We start from the raw sequence: 24795 nt of genomic DNA on the forward strand, positions 1-24795 counted from the left end.
GGTATATAATACAATTATGGATGGACGGACTGCCTGCCGAGTGCCGACACAGAGGTAGCCACAGCCGTGAACTACCGCACTGTACACTGGTTGATAAAGAGATAGTAGTATACTCGTAACAACTAGTATGACTGACTATGACGGTATAAAGAATGAAAAAAAAACCACGGTTAGGTGGTATATATTATAATACAATTATGGATGGACGGACTGCCTGCCGACTGCCGACACAGAGGTAGCCACAGCCGTGAACTACCGCACTGTACACTGGTTGATAAAGAGATAGTAGTATACTCGTAACAACTAGTATGACACTATGACGGTATAAAGAATGAAAAAAAAACCACGGTTAGGTGGTATATATTATAATAATACAATTATGGATGGACGGACTGCCTGCCGAGTTCCGACACAGAGGTAGCCACAGCCGTGAACTACCGCACTGTACACTGGTTGATAAAGAGATAGTAGTATACTCGTAACAACTAGTATGACTGACTATGACGGTATAAAGAATGAAAAAAAAACCACGGTTAGGTGGTATATATTGTAATACAATTATGGATGGACGGACTGCCTGCCGACTGCCGACACAGAGGTAGCCACAGCCGTGAACTACCGCACTGTACACTGGTTGATAAAGAGATAGTAGTATACTCGTAACAACTAGTATGACTGACTATGACGGTATAAAGAATGAAAAAAAAACCACGGTTAGGTGGTATATATTATAATACAATTATGGATGGACGGACTGCCTGCCGACTGCCGACACAGAGGTAGCCACAGCCGTGAACTACCGCACTGTACACTGGTTGATAAAGAGATAGTAGTATACTCGTAACAACTAGTATGACACTATGACGGTATAAAGAATGAAAAAAAAACCACGGTTAGGTGGTATATATTATAATACAATTATGGATGGACGGACTGCCTGCCGAGTGCCGACACAGAGGTAGCCACAGCCGTGAACTACCGCACTGTACACTGGTTGATAAAGAGATAGTAGTATACTCGTAACAACTAGTATGACTGACTATGACGGTATAAAGAATGAAAAAAAAACCACGGTTAGGTGGTATATATTATAATACAATTATGGATGGACGGACTGCCTGCCGACTGCCGACACAGAGGTAGCCACAGCCGTGAACTACCGCACTGTACACTGGTTGATAAAGAGATAGTAGTATACTCGTAACAACTAGTATGACACTATGACGACGGTATAAAGAATGAAAAAAAAACCACGGTTAGGTGGTATATATTATAATAATAATACAATTATGGATGGACGGACTGCCTGCCGACTGCCGACACAGAGGTAGCCACAGCCGTGAACTACCGCACTGTACACTGGTTGATAAAGAGATAGTAGTATACTCGTAACAACTAGTATGACACTATGACGACGGTATAAAGAAAGAAAAAAAAATACCACAGTTAGGTGGTATATATTATAATAATAATACAATTATGGATGGACGGACTGCCTGCCGACTGCCGACACAGAGGTAGCCACAGCCGTGAACTACCGCACTGTACACTGGTTGATAAAGAGATAGTAGTATACTCGTAACAACTAGTATGACACTATGACGACGGTATAAAGAATGAAAAAAAAAACACGGTTAGGTGGTATATATTATAATAATAATACAATTATGGATGGACGGACTGCCTGCCGACTGCCGACACAGAGGTAGCCACAGCCGTGAACTACCGCACTGTACACTGGTTGATAAAGAGATAGTAGTATACTCGTAACAACTAGTATGACACTATGACGACGGTATAAAGAATGGAAAAAAAACCACGGTTAGGTGGTATATATTATAATAATAATACAATTATGGATGGACGGACTGCCTGCCGACTGCCGACACAGAGGTAGCCACAGCCGTGAACTACCGCACTGTACACTGGTTGATAAAGAGATAGTAGTATACTCGTAACAACTAGTATGACACTATGACGGTATAAAGAATGAAAAAAAAACCACGGTTAGGTGGTATATATTATAATAATAATACAATTATGGATGGACGGACTGCCTGCCGACTGCCGACACAGAGGTAGCCACAGCCGTGAACTACCGCACTGTACACTGGTTGATAAAGAGATAGTAGTATACTCGTAACAACTAGTATGACACTATGACGACGGTATAAAGAAAGAAAAAAAAATACCACGGTTAGGTGGTATATATTGTAATACAATTATGGATGGACGGACTGCCTGCCGAGTTCCGACTGCCGACACAGAGGTAGCCACAGCCGTGAACTACCGCACTGTACTGTGTCTGCTGCTAATATAGACTGGTTGATAAAGAGATAGTATACAATACATACAACAATATACTACTATACTGGTGGTCAGGCACTGGTCACCACTAGTCACACTGGCAGTGGCACTCCTGCAGCAAAAGTGTGCACTGTTTAATTTTAAATTAATATAATATTATGTACTCCTGGGGGCTCCTGCTATAACAACCTGCAGTGCTCCCCAGTCTCCCCCACAATTATTATAAGCTTTGCCTTTTATACATTGATGTGCAGCACACTGGGCTGAGCTGAGTGCACACAGACTGAGTCACACTGTGTGACTGGCTGCTGCTGTGTATCGTTTTTTTTCAGGCAGAGAACGGATATAGCAGAGAACGGATATATTATATTAAAATAAATAAAAGTTAACTAACAACAACTGCACTGGTCACTGTGGTAAACTCTGTCTGACTCTGCACAATCTCTCTCTCTCTTCTAATCTAATTTCTAATGGAGAGGACGCCAGCCACGTCCTCTCCCTATCAATCTCAATGCACGTGTGAAAATGGCGGCGACGCGCGGCTCCTTATATAGAATCCGAGTCTCGCGAGAATCCGACAGCGTCATGATGACGTTCGGGCGCGCTCGGGTTAACCGAGCAAGGCGGGAGGATCCGAGTCTGCTCGGACCCGTGAAAAAAACATGAAGTTCGTGCGGGTTCGGTTTCAGAGAAACCGAACCCGCTCATCTCTAGTTAACAGGGGGTATTAGCCACTAAAATGGCTTTTTGAAGTACCTGTCTTTTGATGAATCTACACTTTTGCTCATAAGACATGGTGGTAACTGAGTACTGGTGAGTATGTAGTGCTCTTTGGGAAATAGAAGCTCCTACATGTCTATAGGTTTACTAGAATCTGGTGAGAAATATTACACTACCATCGCTGCTCCCTGACCATCACTTTGAATAGAGACAATCACTGACCTCTGCTCTGGATTCAGACATTCCAACTACATCTGTAACATTGGTATACTTAGTTACCAAGCTTCCAGTTAATAATATAAAGGAACAGTACCATGCCATCTGTCTTGTCCCTATTTCCACCTGCTGCGTCCAAGCTATGTTCTATTGTGGAGCCAGAAACATTTTTGGTGATGCTCTAAAAAAACTGTCAGGAAGATCACCCAAACCATAAATTCCTTATTCACAGTGGGAATGATTCTAAAGCTGCTAAGAGGATATGCTATCGCTTGGGCCACACCATGTTTGGAACATGGAGATCCAATCTTGAACTTCCTGCCTTCTCTTGTATAGGCAATAGCTGTCTCATTTTATGACCCACATTTTGTGTACACTGCAGAGCCCACTATGACACATCAAAATGTAATGACTGGGACATAACAGCTTGGCATCTACAGTGTTGTTGCAGTCTGCAAGACAATATCAATCATGCTAAGTATGGATTGATCTACCGCTTCTCGGCCTTTTGGCTAAGATCAAGTGTAGTACCTGCTCAAGGGAAACACTTGGTGGAGTACCTGTTCTTACACTGGGAGCGTAAGAGGTCCCTAGTGTGGAATGGAGAAACACCTTGTGGAGTACCATGCCGGCAATGCCTCTGGTCGAGAGTGGAGAAAAACTGGGGTTAGTATCCGTTGCCTTCTAAGGGGATGAAATAGGGCCCCTTGCGTGGAGCGGGAATGGCCTGGTCTAGTATCTACTCTCGTACTGGGGGTTGACCCTGGCACAGAGTGGGTATGAAGCTTGGTCTGGCTGAGAGGTCGGGAGCAGCCTGAAGCTCAAGGTGTTCTGTGCCCCTGGAACTGGAAGGGGCAGGGGTGCCTGAAATGCACTGGGGCACTTTAGCACAGAGCACTTCAACCCTTCCTGTCTGCACCCACTTTCCTTTGCCCTGGCCTTTTGGCTAGGGCAAGGATAATTTCTCTGACGTCCTAGTGGATGCTGGGAACTCCGTAAGGACCATGGGGAATAGCGGCTCCGCAGGAGACTGGGCACAAAAGTAAAGCTTTAGGACTACCTGGTGTGCACTGGCTCCTCCCCCTATGACCCTCCTCCAAGCCTCAGTTAGATTTTTGTGCCCGGCCGAGAAGGGTGCACACTAGGGGCTCTCCTGAGCTTCTTAGTGAAAGTTTAGTTTTAGGTTTTTTATTTTCAGTGAGACCTGCTGGCAACAGGCTCACTGCATCGAGGGACTAAGGGGAGAAGAAGCGAACTCACCTGCGTGCAGAGTGGATTGGGCTTCTTAGGCTACTGGACACCATTAGCTCCAGAGGGACCGAACACAGGCCCAGCCTCGGAGCTCGGTCCCAGAGCCGCGCCGCCGGCCCCCTTACAGAGCCAGAAGCAAGAAGAGGTCCGGAAAAATCGGCGTCAGAAGACATCCTGTCTTCACCAAGGTAGCGCACAGCACTGCAGCTGTGCGCCATTGCTCCTCAGCACACTTCACACTTCGGTCACTGAGGGTGCAGGGCGCTAGGGGGGGGCGCCCTGAGCAGCAATAAAAACACCTTGGCTGGCGAAAATACATCACATATAGCCCCCAGGGCTATATGGATGAATTTTAACCCCTGCCAGATTCCACAGAAAAACGGGAGAAAAGGCCGCCGAGAAGGGGGCGGAGCCTATCTCCTCAGCACACTGGCGCCATTTTCTCTCACAGCTCCGTTGGAGGGAAGCTCCCTGGCTCTCCCCTGCAGTTACTACACTACAGAAAGGGGTTAAAAAAGAGAGGGGGGCACTAATTAGGCGCAGTATAACAATACAGCAGCTATAAGGGGAAAAACACTTATATAAGGTTATCCCTGTATATATATATATATATAGCGCTCTGGTGTGTGCTGGCATAATCTCCCTCTGTCTCCCCAAAGGGCTAGTGGGGTCCTGTCCTCTATCAGAGCATTCCCTGTGTGTGTGCTGTGTGTCGGTACGTTGTGTCGACATGTATGAGGAGGAAAATGAGGTGGAGGCGGAGCAATTGCCTGTAACAGAGATGTCACCCCCTAGGGAGTCGACACCTGAGTGGATGAGCTTATGGAAGGAATATGTGACAGTGTCAGCTCTTTACAAAAGATTGATGACATGAGACAGCCGGCGACTCAGCCTGTGCCTGTCCAGGTGTCTCAAAAGCCATCTGGGGCTCTAAAACGCCCGTTACCGCAGATGGCAGATACAGACGCCGACACGGATACTGACTCCAGTGTCGACGATTAAGAGACGAATGTGACTTCCAGTAGGGCCACACGTTACATGATTGAGGCTATGGAAAATGTTTTTACACATTTCTGATAATACCAGTACCACTAAAAAGGGTATTATGTTGGGTGAGAAAAAACTGCCTGTAGTTTTTCCTGCATCTGAGGAATTAAATGAAGTGTGTGATGATGCGTGGGTTTCCCCCGATAAAAACTGTTAATTCCTAAAAAGTTATTAGCATCATACCCCTTCCCGCCAGAGGATAGGGCACGTTGGGAAACACCCCTTAGGGTGAATAAAGCGCTCACACGTTTGTCTAAACAGGTGGCACTACCGTCCCCGGATATGGCCGCCCTTAAGGAACCTGCTGACAGAAAGCAGTAAAATATCCTAAAATGTATATACACTCACACGGGTGTGATACTGCGACCAGCAATCGCCTCAGCCTGGATGTGCAGTGCTGGGGTGGCTTGGTCGGATTCCCTGACTGACAATATTGATACCCTAGATAGGGACAGTATATTACTAACTATAGAGCATTTAAAAGATGCATTTCTATATATGCGTGATGCACAGAGGGATATTTGCCGACTGGCATCATGAGTAAGTGCGCTGTCCATTTCTGCCAGAAGAGGGTTATGGACAAGACAGTGGTCAGGTGATGCTGATTCCAAAAGGCATATGGAAGTATCGCCTTTTAAAAGGGAGGAGTTATTTGGGGTAGGTCTAACAGACCTGGTGGCCACGGCAACGGCTGGAAAATCCACATTTTTACCCCAGGTAGCTTCTCAACCTAAGAAGATTATCAGGCGCAGTCCTTTCGGCCCCATAAGGGCAAGGGGGCAAAAGGCGCCTCATTTCTGCCCCGTGGCAGAGGGAGAGGAAAAAGGCTGCAGCAAACAGCCAATTCCCAGGAACAAAAGCCCTCTCCCGCCTCCGCAAAGTCCTCAGCATGACGCTGGGGCTTTACAAGCGGTCTCAGGCACGGTGGGGGCCCGTCTCAAGAAATTCGAGACGTCTCCCCCTCGCCGTTTCATAAAGTCTGCTTTACCGACGTCTCCCTCAGACAGGAAGACAGTATTGCAAGCCATTCACAGGCTGTATTCCCAGCAGGTGATAATCAAGGTACCCCTCCTGCAACAGGGAAAGGGGTACTATTCCACACTATTTGTGGTACCGAAGCCGGACGGCTCGGTGAGACCAATTTTAAATCTAAAATCCTTGAACACTTACATACAAAGATTCAAATTCAAGATGGAGTCACTCAGAGCAGTGATTGCAAACCTGGAAGAAGGGGACTATATGGTCTCTCTGGACATCAAAGATGCTTACCTACATGTCCCAATTTACCCTTCTCCAAGGGTACCTCAGGTTTGTGGTACAGAACTGTCACTATCAGTTTCAGACGCTGCCGTTTGGATTGTCCACGGCACCCCGGGTCTTTACCAAGGTAATGGCCGAAATGATGATACTCCTTCGAAAGAAGGGAGTTTTAGTTATCCCTTACTTGGACGATCTCCTGATAAGGGCAAGATCCAGGGAACAGTTGGAAGTCGGGGTAGCACTATCTCAGATAGTGCTGCGGCAGCACGGTTGGATTCTCAATATTCCAAAATCGCAGCTGATCCTGACGACACGCCTTCTATTTCTAGGGATGATCCTGGATACAGTCCAGAAAAAGGTGTTTTCTCCCGGAGGAGAAAGCCAGGGAGTTATCCGAACTAGTCAGAAACCTCCTAAAACCAGGCCAAGTGTCAGTGCATCAGTGCACAAGGTTCCTGGGAAAAATGGTGGCTTCCTACGAAGCAATTCCATTCGGTAGATTCCACGCAAGAACTTTCCAGTGGGACCTGCTGGACAAATGGTCCGGATCGCATCTTCAGATGCATCAGCGGATAACCCTGTCACCAAAGACAAGGGTGTCTCTCCTGTGGTGGTTGCAGAGTGCTCATCTTCTAGAGGGCCGCAGATTCGGCATTCAGGACTGGGTCCTGGTGACCACGGATGCCAGCCTGCGAGGCTGGGGAGCAGTCACACAGGGAAGACATTTCCAGGGCTTGTGGTCAAGCCTGGAGACATCACTTCACATAAATATTTTGGAGCTAAGGGCCATTTACAATGCCCTTAGCCAAGCAAGACCTCTGCTTCAAGGTCAGCCGGTGCTGATCCCGTCGGACAACATCACGGCAGTCGCCCACGTAAACAGACAGGGCGGCACAAGAAGCAGGAGGGCAATGGCAGAAGCTGCAAGGATTTTTCGCTGGGCGGAAAATCATGTGATAGCACTGTCAGCAGTGTTCATTCCGGGAGTTGACAACTGGGAAGCAGACTTCCTCAGCAGGCACGACCTCCACCCGGGAGAGTGGGGACTTCACCCAGAAGTCTTCCACGTGATTGTAAACCATTGGGAAAAACCAAAGGTGGGCATGATGGCGTCCCGCCTAAACAAAAAATTGGACAGGTATTGCGCCAGGTCAAGGGACCCTCAGGCAATAGCTGTGGACGCTCTGGTAACACCGTGGGTGTACCAGTCAGTGTATGTGTTCCCTCCTCTTCCTCTCATACCAAAAGTACTGAGAATTATAAGACGGAGGGGAGTAAGAACTATACTCGTGGCTCCGGATTGGCCAAGAAGGACTTGGTACCCGGAACTTCAAGAGATGCTCACGGAGGTCCCGTGGCCTCTACCTCTAAGAAGGGCCCTGCTACAGCTAGGACCCTGTCTATTCCAAGACTTACCGCGGCTGCGTTTGACGGCAGGGCGGTTGAACGCCGGATCCTGAAGGAAAAAGGCATTCCGGATGAAGGCATCCCTACCCTGGTCAAGCCAGAAAGGATGTAACCGCAAAGCATTATCACCGCATCTGGCGAAAATATGTTGCGTGGTGCGCGGCCAGTAAGGCCCGATGGAGGAATTTCAACTAGGTCGATTCCTGCATTTCCTGTAAACAGGAGTGTCTATGGGCCTAAAATTGGGGTCCATTAAGGTTCAAATTTCGGCCCTGTCAATTTTCTTCCAGAAAGAACTAGCTTCACTACCTGAAGTTCAGACGTCTGTAAAAGGGGTACTGCATATACAGCCTCCTTTTGTGCCTCCAGTGGCACCTTGGGATCTCAATGTAGTTTTGGGGTTCCTAAAGTCACATTGGTTGAACCACTTGAATCTGTGGATTTAAAATATCTCACATGGAAAGTGGTCATGTTGTTGGCCCTGGCCTCGGCCAGGCACGTGTCAGAATTGGCGGGCTTTATCCTGTAAAGGCCCTTATCTGATCTTCCATTCAGACAGGGCGGAATTGAGGACTCGTCCTCATTTTCTCCCTAAGGTGGTTTCAGTGTTTCATCTGGACCAACCTATTGTGGTACCTGCGGCTACTAGTGACTTGGAGGACTCCAAGTTGTTGGACGTAGTCAGGACCTTGAAAATATATGTTTCCAGGACGGCTGGAGTCAGGAAATCTGACTCGCTGTTTATCCTGTATGCACCCAACAAGCTGGGTGCTCCTGCTTCTAAGCAGACTATTGCTCGTTGGATTTGTAGTACAATTCAGCTTGCACATTCTGTGGCAGGCCTGCCACAGCCAAAATCTGTAAAAGCCCATTCCACAAGGAAGGTGGGCTCATCTTGGGCGGCTGCCCGAGGGGTCTCGGCGTTACAACTTTGCCGAGCAGCTACTTGGTCAGGGGCAAACACGTTTGCTAAATTCTACAAATTTGATACCCTGGCTGAGGAGGACCTGGAGTTCTCTCATTCGGTGCTGCAGAGTCATCCGCACTCTCCCGCCCGTTTGGGAGCTTTGGTATAATCCCCATGGTCCTTACGGAGTTCTCAGCATCCACTAGGACGTCAGAGAAAATAAGAATTTACTTACCGATAATTCTATTTCTCGTAGTCCGTAGTGGATGCTGGGCGCCCATCCCAAGTGCGGATTGTCTGCAATACTTGTACATAGTTATTGTTACAAAAATCGGGTTATTATTGTTGTGAGCCATCTTTTCAGAGGCTCCTCTGTTATCATGCTGTTAACTGGGTTCAGATCACAGGTTGTACGGTGTGATTGGTGTGGCTGGTATGAGTCTTACCCAGGATTCAAAATCCTTCCTTATTGTGTACGCTCGTCCGGGCACAGTATCCTAACTGAGGCTTGGAGGAGGGTCATAGGGGGAGGAGCCAGTGCACACCAGGTAGTCCTAAAGCTTTACTTTTGTGCCCAGTCTCCTGCGGAGCCGCTATTCCCCATGGTCCTTACGGAGTTCCCAGCATCCACTACGGACTACGAGAAATAGAATTATCGGTAAGTAAATTCTTATTTTTTACTTTTCCCCTGGCCTTCTGGCTGGGGCTTATTTATTTATTTACATGTGCTGCACTTTTTTGCACTACACTGCACTGCACTGCATTTTTTTGTGTTTTTTTTGTGTGTGTCACGTTTTTGTCGGGGTTTAGGTGAGACCCTTATGGGCCACCCTCTCCCCTAGTAGCTGAGGCCCTCTCCTTTTGGCTGTTTTGATCCCCGGGGGAAGCTTCGGCCAAACTTGGGGATACCCGAGGGTCCCCCTGCGCTTCATAAAGAGGGGGACCCACAGACCTCTTTTTCCCCTCAGTTGGCCTTTTGGCTCTGAAGGGTTGGGGAGTAACGGGACCCTTCTCCTTTTGGAGAGGGTCCAAGGTCCTACGCCCCCAGCACGTTTTGCACATGACACTGGGTGATGAAGCCATGCACCTTGGGCTTCAAGTAAATAAAAAAATAAAAAAATAAAAATGGATTGATAACTATAAATAATATATTCAAACAGGCTTTGATATATTAAATTGGGATGTGGTTATGTGGGCTACATCCCGCCCCCCTCTAACTCCCAACAGATGGCATGCCGACTAGCAGGAACTGTTCCCACTCGTGGGTGTCCACGACACCCATAGAGTGGGAATAGAACCTGCGCTTGCCACTGAGCCCGCAGCGTGGCGAGTGCAGCGAGCCCACAAGGGGCTTGTTGCGTTCGCCCCCCTTCCCTCGCCGGCATTCTGCCACCGGGATCCCAATTGGAATGCTGTGACACATCATTATTATTCATTTCCTGACAACAAGGGCCGAATGAATGAACAAGAACCTTTACAAATATGGATGACAAATTCCAGTACTGAGGGGTGCCAGTTTACACTGTAGTATTACCAGTAATCTCCTCCAGGAGTGTGACCTCCCACAAGAGAACCAGAAAGTCAGTGGGAAAAAGGCAGACCCAAATTTTATAAAGGAAGCATCTCAAGGTCACTTTAACACTTCCCCTTCAAATGTATTTAATCTGATTTCTGATGCAGCCATAGCAAAGGTTTATGTCTCATTACCTCTACAGATTAAAGTACTTAATTAAACCTTCAAGGTGCCAGCTCTGATAAATTTGTGGATTGTTGGAAATTGTGTGTGTGAGGTCTTTGGACAAATTACTATCCAATGGATTGTTCCCCTGGCATGCAAATCCTGTCTGAACACATTTATACTCTGTTGTTATCGGAATAGAAAGTACTAAGAAAATAGCTGGATGAAAATCTTAAAAAAAGGTTTTATTTGGCATTCCAAGTCTCCCGGAGTGACTATATTTTTGTGGGAAAGAAAGATGGCCTCTATGACCGTATATTGACCATAGCCCTTAAGCTAAAAACATATGCAACTCATTTCATACCACAATAACTAGCGAAATTATACTCAACTACTATGATAACAAAACACGACTATAAAAGGTAGTGACGTGCGGTGGGGTGAGGCAGGTGAGGTAGAGCCTTTCCTGTCTACTAATGTATATACGCCAGAGTTTTGACTATATAAAAGTATGTGAAAAATACAAAGAATATGTTAGAAATATCTTCTTTGTATTATTCTAATCACTTTTCTAGTCGAAACTATATAGTAAAAAGTCTACGGCAGGCGAGGCAGTGCCTATCTTTTCCACACATCTCTGATCAAAACTCACCACATTACATACTACTGCACCTGTGTATACTTCCCACATGAACCCTTTGGCTCATATATTGCATGCAAAATTGCAAATCTGGCTCTGGTACTAGCCAGTGCCTCCTGAGCCATTTACCTCACCGCACGTCCCTGATAGAAGGTCATATCATCTGATCAGAGTTATGGGCCCTACACACTTACCGATCCGCCGCCAAACTGCCCGACGGTGGATACGGCCGACGGGCGACCCGGCGGCGGGAAGGAGGTGACGGGGGGAGTGAAGTTTCTTCACTCCCCCCGTCACCCGGCTCCATAGCAATGCATGCTAATATGGACAATCTCGTCCATATTGGCCCGCATGTATAAGCGACGGGGCACCAACGATCATCGAGCGCGGGCCGCGCATCGTTAATCGTTGGTGCCTACACACTGCATGATATGAACGAGTTCTCATTCATTTATGAACGAGAACATTCATATCGATCACTCTTATCTGCCAGTGTGTAGAGCCCTTAAGGCAGGGTGATGAGTGGAAGCCTCAGTTTAGAACCTGATATAGACATTTTGAATATGTACTGTAGTTATGCCTTTTGGTCATTATGATGTTCAACTCATCTTCCAACATTGTATCAGTGATATTTAAAGATTTGCTGGATCAATCTGTGATTGTGACATTATGACATATCCCACAGATTTACAAACATACACAGCGTTTCTCTATAGTCTGATTCCAACTGTGCATAACCTTAAATGATTACTGGGCATTCATGGCCTTACTGGCTGCACATGCACTGTTCCAATTAAAGAGAAGTCTATGACAGGGCATACATGACCTTCTGGGCTTGCACAGACAGAGTAGCGCGGATCAGGGCAGGAAAGGCCACATGGGCCTGGGGCTGAAAATGTTGATGGGCTTATACTGAGAAGGGGAGGGGCTGTGACCAGTGTTGTGTGGGTGTGGTCAGTGCTGTGTGGGCATGTACATCCCTTACACTACCATCCACAATGTCTCCCTAAATACTAAAAAAAAGAAAAAAAGAAAAAAGAATTTCATCATTTATGAGAACTAGAAATACAATTTTAATACTTACGATTTATGGCTGGCCGTGTGGCCAGTTGAGCGTCTGCTCATCATCATGATACAATGATGGTGGGCCTATTTTAATGTGAAGGCCGGGAGCTTGTAGCTCCATCCACCCCATTGTTAATCTGGCCCTGGTGTGATTACCATTGAGACTTTGGCTGAAGGTTTACTTACCGAGTTGCCTCATGTAGATTTTGTGATTGTTCCTCTCACTGTACGGGAGGAGCGGTCCATGTTGCTAAATGGCAGCAGTACAATAGTTTGAATTGGGGAGATATGGTGCGATAGAGAATGTTGAGCAACAGTCACTGGGAGTTGCTATATGTAGCCCGTACCTTTCTCTAACACTAAGCTTGCTGGAATACCCGGTGACTTGCTATAGATTTTGCTGTTTTATCAAATGCCCATGCAAGGCAACACTTGGCAAGCTTGCATATCTTTTTCCGAGTACTTAGGGTAACAGAGAGACAATACTTCCTTGTACAGGTTTTCCTCTACACTTAATTAATGAAATATGATGGCGCATTTAATCTACTATGCATTGGGAAATCGCACACGACAGCAATGTGTAATTCATAGCTGTAGCGCTATTTGATGTCAGACACATGCTAAACATAAATATGTTGATTTCACAGGGATGAAGCAGAGCATGAAGGGTATACATGGGTCATTGGCATCCCCAATTCCCTGGAGACATCTAATGTGCTGTAGTCAGAGCCGGCGCTTCCATTAGGCAGCTTTAGGCAGCTGCCTATGGGCGGGGGATCTGAAGGGGCGGCCCGCTGAGGCTGAAAACAGTGGATTAGGGACAGTACAGGGTGACAGCACTGGACCCGCAGCCAGGGGATATACTTGTGTCATAACAAGGGTGGGATAGCATGGGGGATGCAGGGGACACAGCTTGCTGTGCGATCGCCCACCACCCCTGTGATGCAGCATTCACAATCCGCTGTCAGAGACGAGTTCAGCCAATCGCATGTGGTTGGTCCCTCCCTTAAGCCCAGCCACCAATAAACTGAAAGTGAATCTCTTTCTAACAGACCCGCCCCCTCAACCCTACTAAACCTTCTCCCTCCTGTCTGATGCTGGTCCAGCCGCGGATCGCCTTTGCACGGGCCTCATGCCTCAGTGAGGCCCATCACACTGTCAGCACTGCAGGACAAAGTGTGGAAGCAGGGACACACTACCGGAGGTCCCGCCGAGGTCACCGTCGGAGATCACCGGAGCCGCACTTCTCCCTCCAGCATGAGTGGTGATTGTGCAGCACACACTCCTCTCCTCCTCTGGTTCCAACGGTCAGTGCACGCTCTGCTCTGCATCTCCTCTCCCCACGAGCCTCCTGCTGTGTCTGGGGACCGGCTTGTGGTAGTCTCAGAACATGATCACGCGCCGGCTCCAGTGAGCAGTTTTGTCCCTGATAGTCCACTGCCACCAATGGATGATTCATAAATAGCATGGCTAGCACTACACCCCACTGTCACCAATGTCATAAGGAACACAATACATAATTTACTAACAACACAAATATACTATTATAACCAATAAGGCACACATCATAAAATATATAACAATAATATGCAGAAGCAGATGGTTCTTCTTTTAGTAGGGTGCCACAAATTCGGCAAACTACTCGCTAAAGGCCGAGGGTAAAGTTGATGTGTAATATCCTCCCTCCCTCCTCACTGGTTTATATTCCTGCATTCCAGTTCTTTGTCCCCCAGTCCCCTTCAGGTCTTTAGCTTGTCCCCACTGGGCTTGATTGTAAGCTCTTCTGGCCTGTCTCATTCTCCTGCTAAGGTATAGCAGGTGTGGTGTTACAACCCCAACCCCCCCCCCCCCCCCCCCCCTGCCCATCACTTTTTACATTCAGGATCTTCCTTTCTATAACTCTAGGTCTGCCAGTCCCCTTGCTTGTTCTCATCATGCTAGATTACAAGCTCTCATGTTTCCAGCTTTATTTTTCAGTTCACTGGAGGGAAGAGGGGGTTGGGAGTGGAGCTGGCATAATGTGTAAGGGGCCCTACCGTGTGTCATAATGTGTACAAGGCGTTCTAGTGTGTAGCTTAATGTGAGCAACAGATACTACTGTGTTGCGTGATGTAAATATTGGACACTACTGTGCGGCGTAATGTGAATAACAGACACTACTGTAGCAGTGACGGGGAAGCAGTCCTCTCTCTCTGGTACAAGTCACACTTACCCACTGAGCTCACCCTGTGCCACAGGCAGCGTCCAGCGTGGTTTGGCAGCCATGCCTCTGCAGGAGGGACAAAATCCCTGAGCGATACTCATCGCTGTGACTTCGCTTGTCTCAGATGTAGTAACCAGAGCACTTGGCCATCCACGTACTGATCCGGGAGGCCCTCGGCCGCTATCCCCCAGGGAGCAGGTCCGGTACACACTACCCACCATGGTCCCCTGCTACGCAGCTGGAAGCCAAGTTAGCAGCAGCGCCCATTGTACATACTGCACCCTGCAGATATACCACTGCTCTCCCACATGCCCCCACATCCACCGACCAATCACAGCGACAGCAGTTGCGGGAGGTCCCGCACTGTGCACAGGAACAAGCCCACCAGAGGGCCAATCACAGGTCACGGTGCAGCACCAGCATGTTGCGGTGGAACTGAACCATGACACAGATCTATCACCTCCACACCTTTCTATCAATGGGTGTGTGGGGGGGGGGGGGGGGGCATAAGTTTTGCCTAGGGTGCCAATTTACCTTGCACCGGCCCTGGCTGTAGTGTCAGTACAGAAGTCAAACACTCACATATACTCTTTAAGAGTATTTCGTACTAGCTAGTTCATTAATTTATACAGGGCTTATTTTTCTCTTTTCTTTTTTTTTTTTTTTATATGAAAATGCTAACATTTAAAAATGGTCCCTGAGAAATACAGCTACATCTGCTCACTGAATTATACCCGAAGGGAAGAGAATGGAGGCAGGATCTGATATTGTGATATGCGTTCCGCACTGTCATGCAGCCTTTATGCCATATATAACTTCATTATTTAGAAATATCAGTTACTTTCTTGAAAGTATTCACCCCATGACAATTCTGACAGCATCGACCTAATAAATAACCAATATTAGCTCATATGCTCACATTTCTGCTCAATTAGAGATACATTAGTGAAAGGGTGACATTTTACTCCTTGTTTCTGCCAGCTGAAAAATAATCTATGGTTGAATTATCTGGATAGTACTATACTTAATTCTTTTAGAAAATTCTCCCTTTAGTACAACCCCAGAAAAATAACATTTACTAATATACCCTCTGGCACGCAGTGATGAGATGCATTACTCTAAAATGAGTATTGATCTCAATGCACATATTTAGTCGTTTCTATGTTAAACACATTCATCAACATTCACGGTCCTTGTTGGAAAAAGTAACGTTACATACCTCCAAATCCAACCGGACAGTGCAGTTTTGTGAACCCAAAAGGGGCGTGGCAAGGGCCACATTTACATAATAGGAGCCTGTCATGCAGAGTATCCAGTAGATAGCATGGACGGTTTGATCACCCCCCCCACCCCCCCAATCTATCAACCGGACCCTATCTTTAATGACATTCAGGGTGTATCTATATTTCTGGATCTCCAATATACTACTTACTGGTAATGTACCCTGCACTAATATTCCACTTTGTTTAGGAGACTGATACCACTGAAAGATATTTTTTGCTAAATGGACTCTTTCTTGCTTTGGGGAACCACCTGTTTGGATTTATCTTCTGCGGTACAGCCCAATTTATTATTATTATTATTACTATTATTATTATGCTATATTTATATGGTGCCACAAGGGTTCCGCACGCCCAATTACAGAGTACATAAACAAATAATCAAAACAGGAAAACAGCAACTTACAGTTGACGACAATATAGGACAAGTACAGGGTAAATAAACATATCTACATCAGCAGATGACACTGGAATAAGTATCAGGTGGCCGAGAACTGCTGGATTTGGTGCAGTTGAAGATTATTAAAGTAATAAAAATGATAAAGACATGAGGGAAGAGGGCCCTGCTCATGAGAGCTTGCATTCAATGTCACTAAGGACTTTGCTACAGGACTCAACTTTTCTATACAATACTGGCAACTAACATAGCTGTATTTATATGATTACTTGTTCAGTTTTTAAGTAGATGAAAATTATGGGAAATCATGACCCCGCCCCCTGCCATACAAAGCTGCCATCCCCGGCATTGTAAAGTAGACAACAGGGCTACAATCAGACAAGTCAACACGAATCATGTCATCAAGTCCCACAGACCAACCACTTGACCCAGCAGTGAGCAGCACTTGTGAGACTGACCTACACTCTCTGTAGCCTGGGAAAGTCACCAAAAAGTTGTGATTCTCCATCTGCTCCACTCCTCATGGTGCAGCCCTTATCCACACATACATGATGAGATCAGTTTAATTACCTCCTGAAATAATCTGTGCTGCTGGCAGCATTCTAGGTTCTGATCTGGTTCTTCTGTCCCTACCCACTTCATAACTGGGAACCTCTGAATGAACAGGAGGTGAAGATTGGTGTCAAAATGATATCGTGGCCCTAGCCAAATGCACCTTCATCATACAGTATTTGGTTTCACCAACACATGAGAAATTATAAGTGGTTCACAAACACCAGTTGTTTCACAGTGGGATGTCACCTGTTACAAGTGAGGAGCCACCAAGTTAGATCTGATTCCTAAAAAAGACTAAAAAAAATACAAAAGAAATAGAAACATTAAAGATAACCTGATCAATTAAAATCTCTAACATTACTTGTAATCCTAAATCTGCCCCTTTATTAGCGCTTACCCCAGTGGTTCCCAAACGTGTTCCTCAAGGCACCGAACAGTCCAGGTTTTCAGGATATCCATGCTTGAGCAAAGCTGGCCTAATTAGTACCTCACTCAAGTTGATTTAAACATCTGTGCTCAAGCATGGATAGATATCCTTAAAACCTGGACTGTTAGGGTGCCTGGAGGACCAAGTTTATGAACCACTGCTTTACCCTGTAATGAAGCCTCACAACTGTCCCAATCTCCACTCTGATCCATAATCACTCCTTGTTTCAGACGTGCCCGTTCCCCAAACATTAATAATTATCTAAACTTGAATAGATATACTTGAACTATTCAAGCCTGTTCGACGTTCAATCAAGCCGTTCTGGTTTGACAGACACATTTTTGTTGTTGAACCTATTGACATGCTTTTCTAAGCTGCTAACTTGAATGGAAAGTGTGCACTCACAGCTAAAAGATGTTAAATGACACTATAATGTGCTGCCGTTTCTGTCTATTCAAGCTACACTGACTATATTTATTTAGATTTTAAAGTCGGTGAACATTATTGTTCAAGTTGGAATTGAAGATTGTTAAAAAAAATACTATATAATTTAGTCATCTAAGCTGGAACAACTTCAAACCCTACAATTATCTTGGGGTTGAGGTTTCCTTTAGATGTCTTTTATTTTTTAACATTAAGGAACTTACTTGAAAGACTGTATAAAAAAAGAAGTGTCTCCTGCTTTTGCTATCAAGGACCAATTACTAAGAAGTCTGTGATCAGTTCTCCTGTTCTGGTGGTTCTGTGGCAAATTCCCCTTATCCCATTTAGTAATATTTAGCTACAGAGAAATGATGCATGGTAGGCTCATGTTCTGCTATTCCTGTAATGGGTAAGTGGCAGCCCAATAACAGCATATAAAGCAGAGACTGATACATAATAGAAGCAGACGGCTTCTGCATTATAGCCAGAGAATGATGGGGCGCAACATATCCTACATCAAGTCCTCTTCCCCCTTCCTCTGAGGGCTCTGGACAGACTATATGTGCATCATTATATAATAGATTACTAAATTAGCCAGCATGTAAGAAAATGTAGGAAGGTTACATTGACATTTGAGAAAGTCCTGAGGGTCATGTAGAGAGGTCTAAATGGTACTGTACATTGGGATGTCTGAATAGCGGACTGTGAGTGGCATATGGTAAGTGGAATGAGGGTGGTCAGTGTGGCATATGGGGAAGGTTTGGAGATCTAAGTGCATGTGATTCATTTAATGGCAAGTGGTGGTCTAGGTGATTATTGGGGACTTTTGTGGCAAGTGGGGCTCTAAATGGCATGTGGCAGAATTTTGAAGATGTGTTGGGGTGGCTGGGGGGGGGGGGGGATTTGGGATGATCTAAGGTTGTTTGAGCACTGTTCTATAATTATTGAAGTTAAGGGTAGTGTGTGGACTTTGAAGTATATGAAGTTGTCCATCAGTGACCTATGCAAATTCTTCTACCACGTGTGATTATTGGCAATGGGGCTGATTCCGTGTTGGGAACAAAAGCCAAAGGGCAAGTAACTTTGCACCTGGAACAAACCATGTTGCAATGTGAGGGGTGCAATTACATTGTTTTGCATGCAGTGCATATACTAGCTGCTTTTGCATGTTGTCCACAATTATTGGACAGTTTTTATTTCTACACTGCAATTTAGATTTGAGTTTGGACATGCTCCTCCCAAATCTAATTCTCTCTACACATTTTACATCTGCCCAAACCTGCAGTGTAATGCTGACCATACACCAAAAGATGATCTTTCCAACCATCTAACTAGATGCCTGGTTGCAAGAAATCTCATTCATGTGCAGCCAACGATACCATAACAATCTACAAAGCAAATGTCACAACCAGTAGTAGGCCATAATTCTCCTACACCCCAGCCACACTATAATTATTGGAATACAATGACAAATTACCAAACACAGCAGCTGGACCTCCTGACAAATGTGCGCCAAATGACATCACTAAATAGAAGTGCACATAGGTGCAATCACACCATAAGCACACAGATGGCTGAACTCACCAGAATTGCAAACAGCCTAGACCTAATGAGGGAATCCAATAGCAGGTTCCGTGACATTTTACTGATGATACGAGTCCAATTATAGGTTTCACAACACCTTCTTAAGTACTGTATATTGGATCCTCAAAACAATGCTATTAGGGACTGTGAAGGATCAAAGATATTAAGGATAGAATATAAATATTAGGACTTGTAAGTTATGGTTTGTTTTAAACTGACTTATGAATCTGTTAAGGGCCCTACACATTAGGCGATGTGCCGACGAGCTGCCCGACGGCCGACGGCCGATACGGCTGACGGGCGACCCGGCGGCGGGGGAAAGTGAAGTTTCTTCACTACCTCCATCACCCAGCCCCATAGCAATGCATGCTAATATGGGCGAGATTGTCCATATTGGCATGCATGTATAAGCGACCCAGCACCAACGATGAACGAGCGCGGGGCCGTGCATCATTCATCGTTGGTGCCTATACACTGAAAGTAATTAACGAGTTCTCGTTCATTAATGAACGAGATCGACATATCTTTCGGTGTTATCGCCTAATGTGTAGCGCCTTTTAGTAAACTATCAGAATAGACAGCACAGAGAAACGTTTGTTACCGCCTAGGAGGGTATCATTAGCATGTTAATGTTAATTCAGGCCTAGGAAGGCCTTTGGTTAATGTCAGATCTTTACATCAACTTTAATTGGATTCAAATGAAACTAGTTTGGCTATTGAGTAACGATGTACATCCTCTCTCTTGCCACTCAAAAAGGGAATGTGACCCAGGGGGTCATCAGGGCACATGTGCATTCAGACGCCCAACAAGTATCTAAACCAGGTCAAACTAACATCATATGAGATTTGGTTTCTATGTTCCTAATAGTGGAGCATGTAGAAAATGACACATATCTGAGGTGGGTTCGCAGGTGAGATTTGAATGGTGAATCTCTAAAGCTGCATACACACAGTGAGATTTTGTCTATCTTCGATTTTGACTATGGGGTAAATTTACTAAGATTCGTATTTTCCCGTTTCAGGTCAAAGTTCAATCACGAATGACATCGACAGTGTAAAATTGCAACTTTTTGAATTGATTACGTCTAATTTACTAAGCTGCCGTATTTAGCCTTTTCGGGTTTTCCGATGTCGATGTCATTCGTTTTTTTTTTCTGTTTTTTACGGCAGTGATTAGCAAAACACTGCCGACTTTTTTACAATGAATCTCGGCCGGATCTGTGTGATCCGTGCTGGGGTTCATTTTTTTTTTTTTTTTTTTTTAAATTAAACACTGTAAAATCCAACAAAAAAAATTGCGTGGGGTCCCCTCTCCTAAGCATAACCAGCCTCGGGCTCTTTGAGCCGATCCTGGTTGCAAAAATATGGGGAAAAAAATGACAGGGGTTCCCCCATATTTAAGCAACCAGCATCGGGCTCTGCGCCTGGTCCTGGTTCCAAAAATACGGGGGACAAAAAGAGTAGGGGTCCCCCGTATTTCTAAAACCAGCACCGGGCTCCACTAGCTGGACAGATAATGCCACAGCCGGGGGTCACTTTGATATAGTGCCCTGCGGCCGTGGCATCAAAAATCCAACTAGTCACCCCTGGCCGGGGTACCCTGGGGGAGTGGGGACCCCTTCAATCAAGGGGTCCCCCCCCCAGCCACCCAAGGGCCAGGGGTGAAGCCCGAGGCTGTCCCCCCCCATCCAATGGGCTGCGGATGGGAAGGCTGATAGCCTTTTGTGATAATGAAAAGATATTGTTTTTAGTAGCAGTACTACAAGGCCCAGCAAGCCTCCCCCGCATGCTGGTACTTGGAGAACCACAAGTACCAGCATGCGGCGGAAAAACGGGCCCGCTGGTACCTGTAGTACTACTACTAAAAAAATACCCAAAAAAAGACAAGACACACACACCGTGAAAGTAAAGATTTATTACATACATGCACACAAACATACATACATACTTACCTTATGTTCACACGAGGGTCTGTCCTCTTCTCCAGTAGAATCCAAGGGGTACCTGTTGAATGAATTCTACTCACCAGATCCCGGGTCCCAGGGTCCTCGGGGCAACCATTTGTAATCCAGGTACTTGAATAAAATAACAAAACGGAAAGCCGAGCCACGAACTGAAAGGGGCCCCATGTTTTCACATGGGACTCCTTTCCCCGAATGCCAGAAACCCACTCTGACTGATGTCTAAGTGGGTTTCTTCAGCCAATCAGGGAGCGCCACGTTGTGGCACCCTCCTGATCGGCTGTGTGCTCCTGTACTGTATGACAGGCGGCACACGGCAGTGTTACAATGTAGCGCCTATGCGCTCCATTGTAACCAATGGTGTGAACTTTCTGCTCAGCGGTGACGTCACTTTAGGTCAACCGCAGGGCAGAAAGTTCCCACCATTGGTTACAATGGAGCGCATAGGCGCTACATTGTAACACTGCCGTGTGCCGCCTGTCAGTCAGTACAGGAGCACACAGCCGATCAGGAGAGTGCTACAACGTAGCGCTCCCTGATTGGCTGAAGAAACCCACTTTGACATCAGTCAGAGTGGGTTTCTGGCATTCGGGGAAAGGAGTCCCATGTGAAAACATGGGGCCCCTTTCAGTTCGTGGCTCGGCTCTCCGTTTTGTTATTTTATTCAAGTACCTGGATTACAAATGGTTGCCCCGAGGACCCTGGGACACGGGATCTGGTGAGTAGAATTTATTCAACAGGTACCCCTTGGATTCTACTGGAGAAGAGGACAGACCCTCGTGTGAACATAAGGTAAGTATGTATGTATGTATGTGTGGATGTATGTAATAAATCTTTACTTTCACGGTGTGTGTGTCTTGTGTTTATTTGGGTATTTTTTTAGTAATAGTACTACAGGTACCAGCGGGCCCGTTTTTCCGCCGCATGCTGGTACTTGTGGTTCTCCAAGTACCAGCATGCGGGGGAGGCTTGCTGGGACTTGTAGTACTGCTACTAAAAACAATATTTTTTCATTTACAACAAAGGCTATCAGCCCCCCCATCCGCAGCCCATTGGATGGGGGGGGGACAGCCTCGGGCTTCACCCCTGGCCCTTGGGTGGCTGGGGGGGGGGACCCCTTGATTGAAGGGGTCCCCACTCCCCCAGGGTACCCCGGCCAGGGGTGACTAGTTGGATTTTTGATGCCACGGCCGCAGGGCACTATATAAAAGTGACCCCCGGCTGTGGCATTATCTGTCCAGCTAGTGGAGCCCGGTGCTGGTTTTAAAAATACGGGGGACCCCTACTCTTTTTGTCCCCCGTATTTTTGGAACCAGGACCAGGCGCAGAGCCCGATGCTGGTTGCTTAAATATGGGGGAACCCCTGTCATTTTTCCCCCCATATTTCTGCAACCAGGATCGGCTCAAAGAGCCCGAGGCTGGTTATGCTTAGGAGGGGGGACCCCACGCAATTTTTTTTGAGAAAATAATCACTTTCCCAGTTCCCACCCCTTCCCACTGATATACATGCACGGATCTCATGGATCCGTGCATGCCTATACAATCACGGTAAAAAAAAGCAGGTCTGTTTTTTTAAAGCACTTTTTTACGAGTTGTAATTTTTCACGGCAGTGTTTTGTTTTTTTTTTGCTTTGCACTTCTTAGTAAATTACCGAGATTCATAGTTAAACAGCCGCGTTTTGACCGATGGTGTATTCATTCGTAATTTTTTTGTTGGACTTCCAAAAAATTACGAATGCCCTCATCACTGCCGTGATTATTGCTTAGTAAATTACAGAGATGACACTTTGATGAAAAAACGGCATCTCGGTCAAAATCGGGACCTTAGTAAATTTACCCCTATGTGTCAATTTTTACTATATTTTAGTACTAGATAGTCCAGATTGACTTGCCTGCACAGTCTATCTAGCCTTTCGATACCGACCCCGCGGGTCTGCCCATTGGGATAGCATCGGTACCGCTAGGTTGCTAACACCTTGCGGTTTGCACTAAATTTCCTTGCGATTTTGACTATATAGTCAAAATCGCTAAGATAAATCTCACCATGTGTATTCATCTTAAGAAACATTGGGGGTAATTCAGACCTGATTGTAGCAGCAAATTTGTTAGCAGTTGGGCAAAACCATGTGCACTGCAGGGGGAGGGGGGGTGGCAGATATAACATGTGCAGAAAGAGTTAGATTTGGGTGGGGTGTGTTCAGACTGAAATGTAAATTGCAGTATAAAAATAAAGCAGCCAGTATTTACCCTGCACAGAAGCAAAATGACTCACCCAAATATAACTCTCTCTCTGCACGTTATATCTGCCACACCTGCAGTGCACATTCCGAGTTGATCGCTCGCTAGCAACTTTTTTCAGTGCTGCGATCAGGTTAAAACTGCAAAACTGCGCATGCGTATGCACCGCAATGCACAGGTGCGTCGTATGGGTACAAAGAGGATTGGTGCTGGGCAATGGATTTAACGAAGAATCCATTTGCACAGTCGATCGCAAGGTGATTGACAGAAAGAGGGCGTTTATGGGTGTCATCTGTCTGTTTTCTGGGAGTGTTTGTGAAAACGCAGGCGTGTCCAAGCGTTTGCAGGGCAGGTGTCTGACGCCAATTCCGGTACCAAAAAGACTGGAGTGATCGCAGCGGCTGAGTAAGTCCAGAGCTACTCAGAAACTGCACAAACTGTTTTTGTACCGCTCCGCTGCAAAGGCGTTCGCACATTTGCAAAGCGAAAATACACTCCCACATAGGCGGCGACTATCTGATTGCAGCGCTGCAAAAAGTTGGTAGCGAGCGATCAACTCGGAAGAACCCCCATGGTTTTGCCCAACTGATAACAAATTTGCTGCTACGATCAGGTCTGAATTACCCCCATTGTTTCCAAAATATAAGACCTCTCCAATATCCCATATCACAAACACATGATGTTTACTATCATATGGTTGCTAAAATAGTAGAGTAATATGGAGACTCCGTCTTTTAGATCATCCTCTTGTGGGGGAAGTTATGCCCCAAAATGTGAATGTTTGTTATAAATTATAAGAGCAAGTCAGATTATTTAGCGAATCAGCCAATCAGCAAGGCCGTGGATGACCTCACCCAGGTGTGATACAGATAGTTCAATGTTCAGACTGGGAGATCAATGCCGCATTGAATTTTAAATCTACATTTACCCTGCATTTCTTTGTTTCTCCCCGGGACAGGTTAGCTGCGTGTTGCTCTGTAAGTTTTTCGTCCTCTTTATTTGAAGTTTGCTTACCTGTATGTATCTTGTAACTATTTATTGTTAACATTCTTTTCTAAATAAGCATTGTATCCCTTTTTTAAAAAAAAATAAAGCATTCCTTTGTTAATCTGTCAAATATGTTCCCAGAACCCAATTCATTTAAGGGATAGTTAGACCGCTTAGTGCATGCTATAAATTGTGACTAATTACCAAGTAGGGCGCTACACCGTACTGCGAGGACGTCTGTT

The 24795-nt window shown here is 45.9% G+C and overlaps 1 protein-coding gene and 1 pseudogene across 1 annotated transcript in view; both read left to right on the forward strand.

Moving 5' to 3' along the window:
* Window positions 1-24795, forward strand: part of SERPINF1 (serpin family F member 1) — a 132296-nt gene that overhangs the window by 68358 nt on the left and 39143 nt on the right. The window lies entirely within an intron of this gene.
* On the forward strand, window positions 3736-3808 carry LOC135052888 (U2 spliceosomal RNA; annotated as a pseudogene).

This window comes from Pseudophryne corroboree, chromosome 2, assembly GCF_028390025.1.
Source record: "Pseudophryne corroboree isolate aPseCor3 chromosome 2, aPseCor3.hap2, whole genome shotgun sequence".
NCBI classification, from domain to species: domain Eukaryota; kingdom Metazoa; phylum Chordata; class Amphibia; order Anura; family Myobatrachidae; genus Pseudophryne; species Pseudophryne corroboree.